A 13,767-nucleotide genomic window follows, 5' to 3' on the forward strand; every position below is an offset into this window, starting at 1 on the left:
CACCTTTTGAAGCTCTTCATATTTTTCACACCTTTTCAGGCTATTCACGTTTTTCAACCCCGCTTCATGCTCCTCCTATTTTTCAGACCGTTTCATGCTCCTCATGTATTTCACACCTTTTGAAGCTCTTAATATTTTTCACACCTTTTCAGGCTCTTCATGCTTTTGAACACGGTTTCATGCTCCTCCTATTTTTCAGACCGTTTCATGCTCCTCATATTTTTGACACCTTTTGAAGCTCTTCATATTTTTCACACCTTTTCAATTTATTCATGATTTTCAACACCACTTCATGATCCTCCTATTTTTCAGAGCGTTTCATGCTCCTCATATTTTTGACACCTTTTCAAACTCTTCATGTATTTCACACCTTTTAAGGCTCTTCATGTTTTTGAACACCGCTTCATGCTCCTCCTATTTTTCAGACCGTTTCATGCTCCTCATCTATTTCACACCTTTTGAAGCTCTTCATATTTTCACACCTTTTGAAGCTCTTCATATTTTTCACAGCTTCTCAGGTTCTTCATGTTTTTGAACACCGTTTCATGCTCCTCCTATTTTTCAGACCGTTTCATGCTCCTCGTATTTCAGACCGTTTCATGCTCCTCTTATTTTTGGCACCTTTTGAAGTTCTTCATATTTTTCACACTTTTTCACCTTCTTCATGTTTTTCAACACTGCCTCATGCTCCTCCTATTTTTCACACCGTTCCATGCTCCTCATATTTTTGACACCTTTTGAAGCTCTTCATATTTTTTACACCTTTTCAGGCTCTTTATGTTTTTCAACACCACTTCATGCTCCTTCTATTTTTCATACCGTTTCATGCTCCTCTTATTTTTGACACCTTTTGAAGCTCTTCATATTTTTCAAACATTTTCATGTTCTTCATGTTTTTCAACACTGCCTCATGCTCCTCCTATTTTTCAGACCGTTTCATGCTCCTCATATTTTTGACACCTTTTAAAGCTCCACATATTTTTCACACCTTTTTAGGCACTTCATGTTTTTCTAAACCACTTCATGGTCCTCCTATTTTTCAGACCGTTTCATGCTCCTCATATTTTTGACACCTTTTGAAGCTCCCCATATTTTTCACACCTTTTGAAGCTCTTCATATATTTCACACTTATTCAGGCTCTTCATGCTTTTCATCACCACTTCATGCTCTTCCTATTTTTCAGACCTTTTCATGCTCATCTCATTTTTCACACCTTTTGAAGCTCTTCATATTTTTCACACCTTTTGAAGCTCTTCATATTTTTCACACCTTTTGAAGCTCTTTATATTTTTCACACCTTTTCAGGCTCTTCATGTTTTTCAACACCGCTTCATGCTCCTCCTCTTTTTCAGACCATTTCATGCTCCATTTTTTTTTGACACCTTTTGAAGCTCTTCATATTTTTCACACTTTTTCAGGCTCTTCATGTTTTTCAACACCACTTCATGCTCCTCCTATTTTTCAGACCGTTTCATGGTCCCCTTATTTTTGACACCTTTTGAAGCTCTTCATATTTTTCACATCATTTCAGTCTCTTCATGTTTTTCATCACCGCTTCATGCTCCTCCAATTTTTCAGAACGTTTCATGCTCCTCATATTTTTCATACTTTTTGAAGCTCTTCATATATATCACACCTTTTCAGGCTCTTCATGTTTTTCACGCCTTTTCAGGCTCTTCATATTTTTCAACACAGCTTGATGCTCCTTCTATTTTTCAGACCGTTTCATGCTCCTCATATATTTCACACCTTTTGAAGCTCTTCATACTTTTTACACCTATTCAGGCTCTTCATCTTTTGAACAACGTTTCATGCTCCTCCTTTTTTTCAGACCGTTTCATGCTCCTCATATATTTGACACCTTTTGAAGCTCTTCATATTTTTCACACCTTTTCAGGCTTTTCATGTTTTTCACAACCGCCTCATGATCCTCATATTTTTCAGACCGTTTCATGCTCCTCATATTTTTGACACCTTTTGAATCTCTTCATATATTTCACACCTTTTCAGGCCCTTCATGTTTTTGAACACCGTTTTATGTTCCTCCTATTTTTCAGACCTTTTCATGCTCCTCATAATTTGACACCTTTTGAAGCTCCTCATATTTTTCACACATTTTCAGTCTCTTCATTTTTTTGAACACCGCTTCATGCTCCTCCTATTTTTCAGACCGTTTCAGGCTCCTCATATTTTTGACACCTTTTGAAGCTCTTCATATTTTTCACACCATTCCAGGCTCTTCATTTTTTTGAACACCGTTTCATGCTCCTCCTATTTTTCAGACCGTTTCATGCTCCTCATATTTTTCACACCTTTTGAAGCTCTTCATATTTTTCACACCTTTTCAGGCTCTTCATGTTTTTGAACACCGTTTCATGCTCCTCCTATTTTTCAGACCGTTTCATGCTCCTCATATTTTTCACACCTGTTGAAGCTCCTCGTTTTTTTCACAGCTTTGAAGCTCTTCATATATTTCACACTTTTTCAGGCGTTTCATGTTTTTCACAACCGCTACATGCTCCTCCTATTTTTCAGACCATTTCATGCTCCTCATATTTTTGACACCTTTTGAAGATCTTCATGTATATCACATCTTTTCAGGCTCTTCATGTTTTTCAACACCGCTTCATGCTCCTCCAATTTTCAGACCGTTTCATGCTCCTTATATTTTTGACAACTTTTGAATCTCTTCATATTTTTTACACTTTTTCACACTCATCATGTTTTTCAACACCGCTTCATGCTCCTCCTAATTTTCAGAAAGTTTCATGCTCCTCCTATTTTTGCCACCTTTTGAATCTCTTCATATATTTCACACCTTTTCAGGCTCTTCATGTTTTTCACAACCGCTTCATGATCCTCATATTTTTCAGACCTTTTCATGCTCCTCATATTTTTGACACCTTTTGAATCTCTTCATATATTTCACACCTTTTCAGGCTCTTCATGTTTTTGAACACCGCTTCATGCTCCTCCTATTTTTCAGACCGTTTCATGCTCCTCATGTATTTCACACCTTTTGAAGCTCTTCATATATTTCACACCTTTTCATGCTCTTCATTTTTTCAACACTGTTTCATGCTTCTCCTATTTTTAAAACCGTTTCATGCTGCTCATATTTTGACACCTTTTGAAGCTCTTAATATTTTTCACACATTTTCAGGTTCTTCATGTTTTTGAACACCGCATCATGCTCCTCCTATTTTTCAGACCGTTTCATGCTCCTCATAATTTTCAAACTTTTTGAAGCTCTTCATATTTTTTACACCTTTTCAGGCTGTTCATGTTTTTCAACACTGTTTCATGCTCCTCCTATTTTTCAGACCTTTTCATGCTCCTCATATTTTGACACGTTTCGAGGCTCTTCATATATTTCCCACCTTTTCAGGCCCTTCATGTTTTTGAACACCATTTTATGTTCCTCCTATTTTTCAGACCGTTTCATGCTCCTAATATTTTTGACACCTTTTGAAGCCCTTCATATCTTTCACACCTTTTCAGGCTCTTCATTTTTTTGAACAGCGCTTCATGCTCCTTTTATTTTTCAGACCGTTTCATGCTCCTCGTATTTTTCAGACCGTTTCAGGGTGTCCATGTTTTTGAACACCACTTCATGCTCCTCCTATATTTCAGACAGTTTCATGCTCCTCATATTTTTCACATGTTTTGTAGCTCTTCATATTTTTACCAACTTTTCAGGCTCTTCATGTTTTTGAACACAGGTTCATGCTCCTCCTATTTTTCAGACCGTTTCATTCTCCTCATGTTTTTGACACCGTTAAAGCTCTTCATATTTTTCAAACCTTTTCAGGCTTCTCATGTTTTTGAACACCGCTTCATGATCCTCATATTTTTCAGACCGTTTCATGCTCCTCATATTTTTGACACCTTTTGACGCTCTTCATATTTTTCACACCTTTTCAGGCTCTTCATGTATTTGAACACCACTTCATACTTCTACTATTTTCAGACCGTCTAATGCTCCTCATGTATTTCACACCTTTTGACGCTCTTCATATTTTTCACACCTTTTCAGGCTCTTCATGTTTTTGAACACCGTTTCATGCTCCTCCTATATTTCTGACCGTTTCATGCTCCTCATATTTTTGACACCTTCTGAAGATCTTCATATTTTTCACATCTTTTCAGACTCTTCATGTTTTTGATCACCATTTCATGCTCCTCCTAATTTTCAGACCGTTTCCTGCTGCTCATATTTTTGACACCTTTTGAAGCTCTTCCATTTTTCACACCTTTTCAGGCTCTTCATGTTTTTCAACACCGCTTCAGGTTCCTCATCTTTTTCAGACCGTTTCATGATCCTCATATTTTTCACACCTTTTGAGGCTCTTCATGTTTTTGATCACCGTTTCATGATCCTCCTATTTTTCAGACCGTTTCATGCTCCTCATATTTTTGACGCCTTTTGAAGCTCTTCACATATTTCACACCTTTTCAGGCTCTTCCTGTTTTTCAACACCACTTCATCCTCCTCCTATATTTCAGACAGTTTCATGCTCCTCATATTTTTGAGACGTTTTGAAGCTCTTCATATTTTTCACACCTTTTCAGACTCTTCAAGTTTTTTAACACCGCTTCATGCTCCTCCTATGTTTCAAACTATTTGAAGCTCTTCATATTTTTCACACCTTTTCAGGCTCTTCATATTTTTCATCACCGCTTCATGCTCCTACTATTTTTCAGACCGTTTTATGCTCCTCGTATTTTTCACACCTTTTAAAGCTATTCATATTTTTCACACATTTTCAGGCTCTCAAGTTTTTGAACACAGCTTCATGCTCCTCCTATTTTTCAGACCGTTTCAAGCTGCTCATATTTATGACAACTTTTGAAGCTCTTCATATTTTTCACACCTTTTCATGCTCTTCATGTTTCTGAAAACCGCTTCATGATCCTCCTATTTTTCAGACCGTTTCATTCTCCTCATATATTTCACACCTTTTGAAGCTCTTCATATTTTTCACACTTTTTCAGGCTCTTCATGTTTTTGAACACTGCTTCATGCTCCTCGTATTTTTCAGATCGTTTCATGCTCCTCATATTTTTGACACTTTTTGAGCTCTTCATATTGTTCACACCTTTTCAGGCTCTTCATGTTTTTGAACTCCGCTTCATGATCCTCCTTATTTTCAGACCGTTTCATGCTCTTCATATTTTTGAAACATTTTGAGGCTCTTCATATTTTTCACACCTTTTCAGGCTCTTCATGTTCTTCACCACCACTTCATGCTCCTCCTATTTTTCAGACCGTTTCATGCTCATCTCATTTTTGTCACCTTTGAAGCTCTTTATATTTTTCACACCTTTTGAAGCTCTTCATAATTTTCACACGTTTTCAGGTTCTTCATGTTTTTCAATACCGTTTCATGCTGCTTCTATTTTTCAGACCATTTCATGCTCCTCATATTTTTCACACCTTTTGAAGCTCTTCATATTTTTCACAACTTTTCAGGCTCTTTATGTTTCTCAAAACCGTTTCATACTGCTTCTATTTTTCAGACCGTTTCATGCTCCTCATATTTTTCACACCTTTTGAAGCTCTTCATATTTTTCACACCCTTTTAAGATCTTCATATTTTTGAACACAGCTTCATGCTCCTCCTATTTTTCAGACCGTTTCATGCTCCTCATATTTTTGACACCTTTTGAAGCTCTTCATATTTTTCACACCTTTCAGGTTCTTCATGTTTTTGAACACAGCTTCATGCTCTTCCTATTTTTCAGACCGTTTCATGCTCCTCATATTTTTGACACCTTTTGAAGCTCTTCATATTTTTCACACCTTTTCAGGCTCTTCATGTTTTTCCACACCAATTCATTCTTCTCCTATTTTTTAGCCCGTTTCATGTTCCTCATGTATTTCACACCTTTTGAAGCTCTTCATATTTTTCACAGCTTTTCAGGCTCTTCATGTTTTTCCACAGCACTTCATGCTTCTCTTATTTTTCAGCCCGTTTCATGCTCCTCATGCATTTCACACCTTTGGAAGCTCTTCATATTTTTCACACCTTTTCAGGCTCTTCATGTTTTTGATCACCGTTTCATGCTCCTCCTATTTTTCAGACCGTTTCATGCTCCTCATATTTTTGACAACTTTTGCAGCTCTTCATATTTTTCACAGCTTTTCAGGCTCTTCATGTTTTTGAACACCGTTTCATGATCCTCCTGATTTTCAGACCGTTTCATGCTCTTCATATTTTTGAAACATTTTGAAGCTCTTCATATTTTTCACACCTTTTCAGGCTCTTCATGTTTTTCACCACCACTTCATGCTCCTCCTATTTTTCAGACCGTTTCATGCTCATCTCATTTTTGTCACCTTTGAAGCTCTTTATATTTTTCACACCTTTTGAAGCTCTTCATATTTTTCACACGTTTTCAGGCTCTTCATGAGTTTCAACACCGTTTCATGCTGCTTCTATTTTTCAGACCGTTTCATGCTCCTCATATTTTTCACACCTTTTGAAGCTCTTCATATTTTTCACACCTTTTCAGGCTCTTCATGTTTTTGAACACAGCTTCATGCTCCACCTATTTATCAGACAGTTTCATGCTCCTCATATTTTTGACACCTTTTGCAGCTCTTTATATTTTTCACACTATTTCAGGCTCTTCATGATTTTCAACACCGTTTCATGTTATTCCTATTTTTCAGACCGTTTAATGCTCATCTCATTTTTGACACCTTTTGAAGCTTTTCATATTTTTCACAACATTTCAGGCTCTTCATGTTTTTGAACACCGCTTCATGCTCCTCCTATTTTTCAGAGAGTTTCATGCTCCTCATGTATTTCACACCTTTTGAAGCTCTTCATATTTTCCACACCTTTGCAGGCTCTTCATGTGTTTGATAACCGTTTCATGCTCCTTCTATTTTTCAGACCGTTTCATGCTCCTCATATTTTTGACACTTTTTGAGCTCTTCATATTTTTCACACCTTTTCAGGCTCTTCATGTTTTTCGACACAGCTTCATGGTCCTCCTATTTTTCAGATCGTTTCATTCTCCTGATATTTTTGACACCTTTTGACGCTCTTCATATATTTCACACCTTTTCAGTCTCTTCTTTTTTTTCAACACGACTTCATGCTCCTCCTATTTTTCAGACCGTTTCATGCTCATCTCATTTTTGTCACCTTTAAAGCTCTTTATATATTTCACACCTTTTGAAGCTCTTCATATTTTTCACACGTTTTCAGGCTCTTCATGTTTTTCAATACCGTTTCATGCTGCTTCTATTTTTCAGACCGTTTCATGCTCCTCATATTTTTCACACTTTTTGAAGCTCTTCATATTTTTCACACCTTTTCAGGCTCTTCATGTTTTTGAACACAGCTTCATGCTCCTCCTATTTTTCAGACCGTTTCATGCTCCACATATTTTTGACACCTTTTGAAGCTCTTCATATTTTTCACACCTTTTCAGGCTCTTCATGTTTTTGAACACAGCTTCATGCTCCTCCTATTTTTCAGACCGTTTCATGCTCCTCATGTATTTCACACCTTTTGAAGCTCTTCATATTTTTCACCGCTTTTCAGGCTCTTCATGTTTTTCCACAGCACTTCATGCTTCTCTTATTTTTCAGCCCGTTTCATGCTCCTCATGAATTTCACACCTTTTGAAGCTCTTCATATTTTTCACCACTTTTCAGGCTCTTCATGTTTTTGATCACCGTTTCATGCTCCTCCTATTTTTCAGACCGTTTCATGCTCCTCATATTTTTGACACCTTTTGAAGCTCTTCATATTTTTCACACATTTTCATGCTCTTCATGTTTCTGAAAACCGCTTCATGATCCTCCTATTTTTCAGACCGTTTCATTCTCCTCATATATTTCACACCTTTTGAAGCTCTTCATATTTTTCACACATTTTCATGCTCTTCATGTTTCTGAAAACCGCTTCATGATGCTCCTATTTTTCAGACCGTTTCATTCTCCTCATATATTTTACACCTTTTGAAGCTCTTCATATTTTTGACACCTTTTGAAGTTCTTCATATTTTTCACACCTTTTCAGGCTCTTCATGTTTTTGAACACTGCTTCATGCTCCTCGTATTTTTCAGATCGTTTCATGCTCCTCATATTTTTGACACTTTTTGAGCTCGTCATATTTTTCACACCTTTTCAGGCTCTTCATGTTTTCGAACTCCGCTTCATGATCCTCCTGATTTTCAGACCGTTTCATGCTCTTCATATTTTTGAAACAATTTGAAACTCTTCATATTTTTCACACCTTTTCAGGCTCTTCATGTTTTTCACCACCACTTCATGCTCCTCCTATTTTTCAGACCGTTTCATGCTCATCTCATTTTTGTCACCTTTGAAGCTCTTTATATTTTTCACACCTTTTGAAGCTCTTCATATTTTTCACACGTTTTCAGGCTCTTCATGTTTTTCAATACCGTTTCATGCTGCTTCTATTTTTCAGACCGTTTCATGCTCCTCATATTTTTCACACCTTTTGAAGCTCTTCATATTTTTCACACGTTTTCAGGCTCTTCATGTTTTTCAAAACCGTTTCATGCTGCTTCTATTTTTCAGACCGTTTCATGCTCCTCATATTTTTGACACGTTTTGAAGCTCTTCATATTTTTCACACCTTTTCAGGCTCTTCATGTTTTTGAACACAGCTTCATGCTCCTCCTATTTTTCAGACCGTTTCATGCTCCTCATATTTTTGACACTTTTTGAAGCTTTTCATATTTTTCACATCTTTTCAGGCTCTTCATGTTTTTCAACACCGTTTCATGATCCTCCTATTTTTCAGACCGTTTCATGCTCATGATGTATTTCACACCTTTTGAAGCTCTTCATATTTTTCACACCTTTTCAGGCTCTTCATGTTTTTCAGCACAGTTTGATGCTCCTCCTATTTTTCAGACCGTTTCATGCTCCTCATATTTTTGACATCTTTTGAAACTCTTCATATATTTCACACCTTTTCAGGCTCTTCATGTTTTTCAACACCACTTCATGCTCCTCCTTTTTTCAGAGTGCTTCATGCTCATCTCATTTTTGACACATTTTGAAGCTGTTCATATTTTTCATATCTTTTGAAGCTCTTCATATATTTTACACGTTTTCAGGCTCTTCATGTTTTTCAACACCGCTTCGTGCTGCTCCTAATTTTCAGATCATTTCATGCTCATCGATTTTTACACCTTTTGCAGATCTTCATATTTTCACACCTTTTGAAGCTCTTCATATTTTTCACACCTTTTTAGGCTCTTCATGTATTTGAACACCGTTTCATGCTCCTCCTATTTTTCAGTCCGTTTCATGCTCCTCATATTTTTGACACCTTTTGAAGCTCTTCTTTTTTTTTCACACCTTTTGAAGCTTTTCATATATTTCACACCTTTTCAGGCTCTTCATGCTTTTAAACAACACTTCATGCTCCTCCTATTTTTCAGACCGCTTCATGCTCATCTCATTTTTCACACCTTTTGAAGCCGTTCATATTTTTCACACGTTTTCAGGCTCTTCATGTTTTTCAACGCCACTTCATGCTCCTACTATTTTCAGACCGTTTCAACCTCCTCATGTATTTCACACCTTTTGAAGCTCTTCATATGTGTCACCTTTTAGGCTCTTCATCTTTTTAAAACCGTTTCATGCTCATCCTATTTTTCACACTGTTTCATGCTCCTCATATATTTGACACCTTTTGAAGCTCTTCATATTTTTCACACCTTTTAAGGCTCTTCATGTTTTTGATCACCGCATCATGCTCCTCCTATTTTTCAGTCGTTTCATGCCTCTCATATTTTTCACACCTTTTGAAGCTCTTCATATATTTCACACTTTTCCAGGCTTTTCATGTTTTTCAACACCACTTCATTCTCCTCCTATTTTTCAGACCGCTTCATGCTCATCTCATTTTTGACACCTTTTGAAGCTCTTCATATTTTTCACACCTTTTCATGCTCTTCTTTTTTTTCAACACTACTTGTTGCTCCTCCTATTTTTTAGACCTTTTCATGCTCTTCTAATTTTTGACAGCTTTTGAAGCTCTTCCTATTTTTTACACCTTTTGAAGCTCTTCATATTTTTAACATTTTTGAAGCTCTTCATAATTTTCAAACGATTTCAGACTCTTCATGTTTTTCAACTCCGCTTCATGCTCCTGCTATTTATCATACCGTTTCAAACTCCTCATATTTTTGACACCTTTTGAGGCTCTTCATATTTTTCACACCTTTTTAGGCTCTTCATGTTTTTGAACACCACTTCATGCTCCTCCTATTTTTTCAGACCGTTTAATGCTTCTCATATATTTGAAACCTTTTGAAGCTCTTCATATTTTTCACACCTTTTCAGGCTCTTCATGTTTTTGAACACCGCTTCATGCTCCTCCTATTTTTTCGACCGTATCATTCTCCTCATATTTTTCACACCTTTTCAAGCTCTTTATATTTTTTTCATCTTTTCAGGCTCTTCATGTTTTTGAACAGCACCTCATGCTCCTCCTATTTTTTAGAAAGTTTCATGCTCCTCATGTATTTCACACCTTTTGAAGCTCTTCATATTTTTCACACCTTTTCAGGCTCTTAATGTTATTCAACACCACTTCATGCTCCTCGTATATTTCAGACCGTTTCATGCTCCTCATATTTTTGACTCCTTTTGAAGCTCTTCATATTTTTCACACCTTTTCAGGCTCTTCATGGTTTTCAACACCACTTCATGCTCCTCGTATTTTTCAGACCGTTTCATGCTCCTCATATTTTTGACACCTTTTGAAACTCTGCATATTTTTCACACCTTTTCAGGCTCTTCATGATTTTCAACACCACTTCATGCTCCTCCTATTTTTCAGACCGTTTCATGCTCATCTCATTTTTGACATATTTTGAAGCTCTTCATATTTTTTACACCTTTTGAAGCTCTTCATAATTTTCATATTTTTGAAGCTCTTCATGTTTTTCACACTTTTTCAGGCTCTTCATGTTTTTCAACACCACTTCATGCTCCTCCTATTTTTCAGACCCTTTCATGCTAATCTAATTTTTGACACTTTTTGAAGCTCTTCATATTTTTCACACCTTTTCAGTCTCTGCATGTTTTTGAACACCGTTTCATGCTCCTCATATATTTCACACCTTTTGAAGCTCTTCATATTTTGCACACCTTTTCAGGCTCTTCATGTTTTTGAACACCGCTTCAGTCTCCTCTTATTTTTCAGACCGTTTCATGCTCCGCATAATTTTGCCACATTTTGAAGCTTTTCATATTTTTCACACATTTTCTGGCTGTTCAAGTTTTTCAACACCTCTTCACGCTCCTCCTATTTTTCAGACCGTTTCATGCTCATCTCACTTTTGACACCTTTTCAAGCTTTTCATATTTTTCACAATTTATCAAGCTCTTCAAGTTTTTGAACACCGCTTCATGCTTCTCCTATTTTTCAGACCGTATCCTGCTCCTCATATTATTCACACCTATTGAAGCTCTTCATATTTTTCACACCTTTTAAGACTCTTCATGTTTTTGAACACCACTTCATGCTCCTCCTATTTTTCAGAGAGTTTCATGCTCCTCATGTATTTCACACCTTTTGAAGCTCTTCATATTTTTCACAACTTTTAAGACTCTTCATGTTTTTGAACACAGCTTCATGCTCCTCCTATTTTTCAGACCATTTCATGCTCCTCATATTTTTGACACCTTTTGAAACTCTTCATATTTTTCACTCCTTTTCAGGCTCTTCATGTCTTTCAACACCGTTTCATGATCCTCCTATTTTTCAGACCGTTTCATGCTCATCTCATTTTTGACACCTTTTGAAGCTTTTCATATTTTTCACAACTTTTTATGCTCTTCATGGTTTTGAACACCACTTCATTCTGCTCCTATTTTTCAGAGAGTTTCATGCTCCTATTGTATTTCACACCTTTTGAAGCTCTTCATATTTGTCACACCTTTTGAAGCTCTTCAGATTTTTCATATTTTTGAAGCTCTTCATATTTTTCACAGCTTTTCAGGCTCTTCATGTTTTTGAACACCATTTCATGCTCCTCCTATTTTTCAGACCGTTTCATGCTCATCTCATTTTTGACATCTTTTGAAGCTCTTCGTATTTTTCACAGCTTTTGAAGCTCTTCATATTTTTCATATTTTTGAACCTCTTCATGTTTTTCAACCTTTTCAGGCTCTTCATGTTTTTCAATACCGCTTCATGCTCCTCCTATTTTTCAGACCGTTTCATGCTCCTCATATTTTTGACAACTTTTGAAGCTCTTCATATTTTCCACATATTTTGAAGCTCTTCATATATTTCACACCTTTTCAGGCTCTTCATGTTTTTCAACACCACTTCATGCGCCTCCGATTTTTCAGACCGTTTCATGCTCATCTAATTTTTGACACCTTTTGAAGCTCTTCATATTTTCCACATATTTTGAAGCTCTTCATATATTTCACACCTTTTCAGGCTCTTCATGTTTTTCAACACCACTTCATGCGCCTCCGATTTTTCAGACCGTTTCATGCTCATCTAATTTTTGACAACTTTTGAAGCTCTTCATATTTTTCACACCTTTTCAGGCTCTTCATGTTTTTCCACACCACTTCATGCTTCTCCTATTTTTCAGAAAGCTTTCATGCTTCTCATGAATATCACACCTTTTGAAGCTATTCATATTTTTCACACCTTTTCAGGCTCGTCATGTTTTTGAACACCACTTCATGCTCCTCCTATTTTTCAGACCGATTCATGCTCCTCATATTTTTCACATTTTGAAGCTCTTCATATTTCTCACACCTTTTCATGCGCTTCGTGTTTTTGAACCCCATTTCATGCTCCTCCTATTTTGCAGACCGTTTCTTTCTCCTCATATTTTTGACATCTTTTGAAGCTCTTCATATATTTCACACCTTTTCAGGCTCCTCATGTTTTTCAACACCACTTCATGCTCCTCCTGTTTTTCAGACCGTTTCATGCTCATGTATTTTGACACCTTTTGAAGCTCTTCATATTTTTCACATTTTTGAAGCTCTTCATATTTTTCACAACTTTTGAGGCTATTTATGATTTTCAACACCGCTTCATGCTCCTCCTATTTTTCAGACCATTTCATGCTCATCTCATTTTGACACCTTTAGAAGCTCTTCATATTTTTCACACCTTTTCAGGCTCTTCATGTTTTTCAAACCGCTTCATGCTTCTCCTCTTTTTCAGACCGTTTCATGCTCCTCATGTATTTCACACCTTTAGAAGCTCTTCATATTTTGCACAGATTTACAGGCTCTTCATGTTTTTCACAACCACTTCATGCTCCTCCTATTTTTCAGACCGTTTCATGCTCCTCATATTTTTGACACCTTTTGAAGCTCTTAGTATTTTTCACACCTTATCAGGCTCTTCATGTTTTTGAATACCACTTCATGCTCCTCCTGTTTTTCAGACCGTTTCATGCTCCTCCTATTTTTGACACCTTTTGAAGCTCTTCATGTTTTTCTCACGTTTTCAGGCTCTTCATGTTTTTGAACACCGCTTCATGGTCCTCCTAATTTTCAGACCGTTTCATTCTCCTCATGTATTTCACACCTTGTAAAGCTCTTCATAATTTTCACACGTTTTCAAGCTCTTCATGTTTTGAACTCCGTTTCATGCTCCTCCTATTTTTCAGACCGTTTCATGCTCCTCAAATTTTTGACACATTTTGAAGCTCTTCATATTTTTCACACCTTTTCAGGGTCTCCATGTTTACGAACACCGCTCCATGCTCCTCCTATTTTTCA

The sequence above is a fragment of the Dama dama genome, chromosome 8 (assembly GCF_033118175.1).
Source record: "Dama dama isolate Ldn47 chromosome 8, ASM3311817v1, whole genome shotgun sequence".
Lineage (NCBI taxonomy): Eukaryota > Metazoa > Chordata > Mammalia > Artiodactyla > Cervidae > Dama > Dama dama.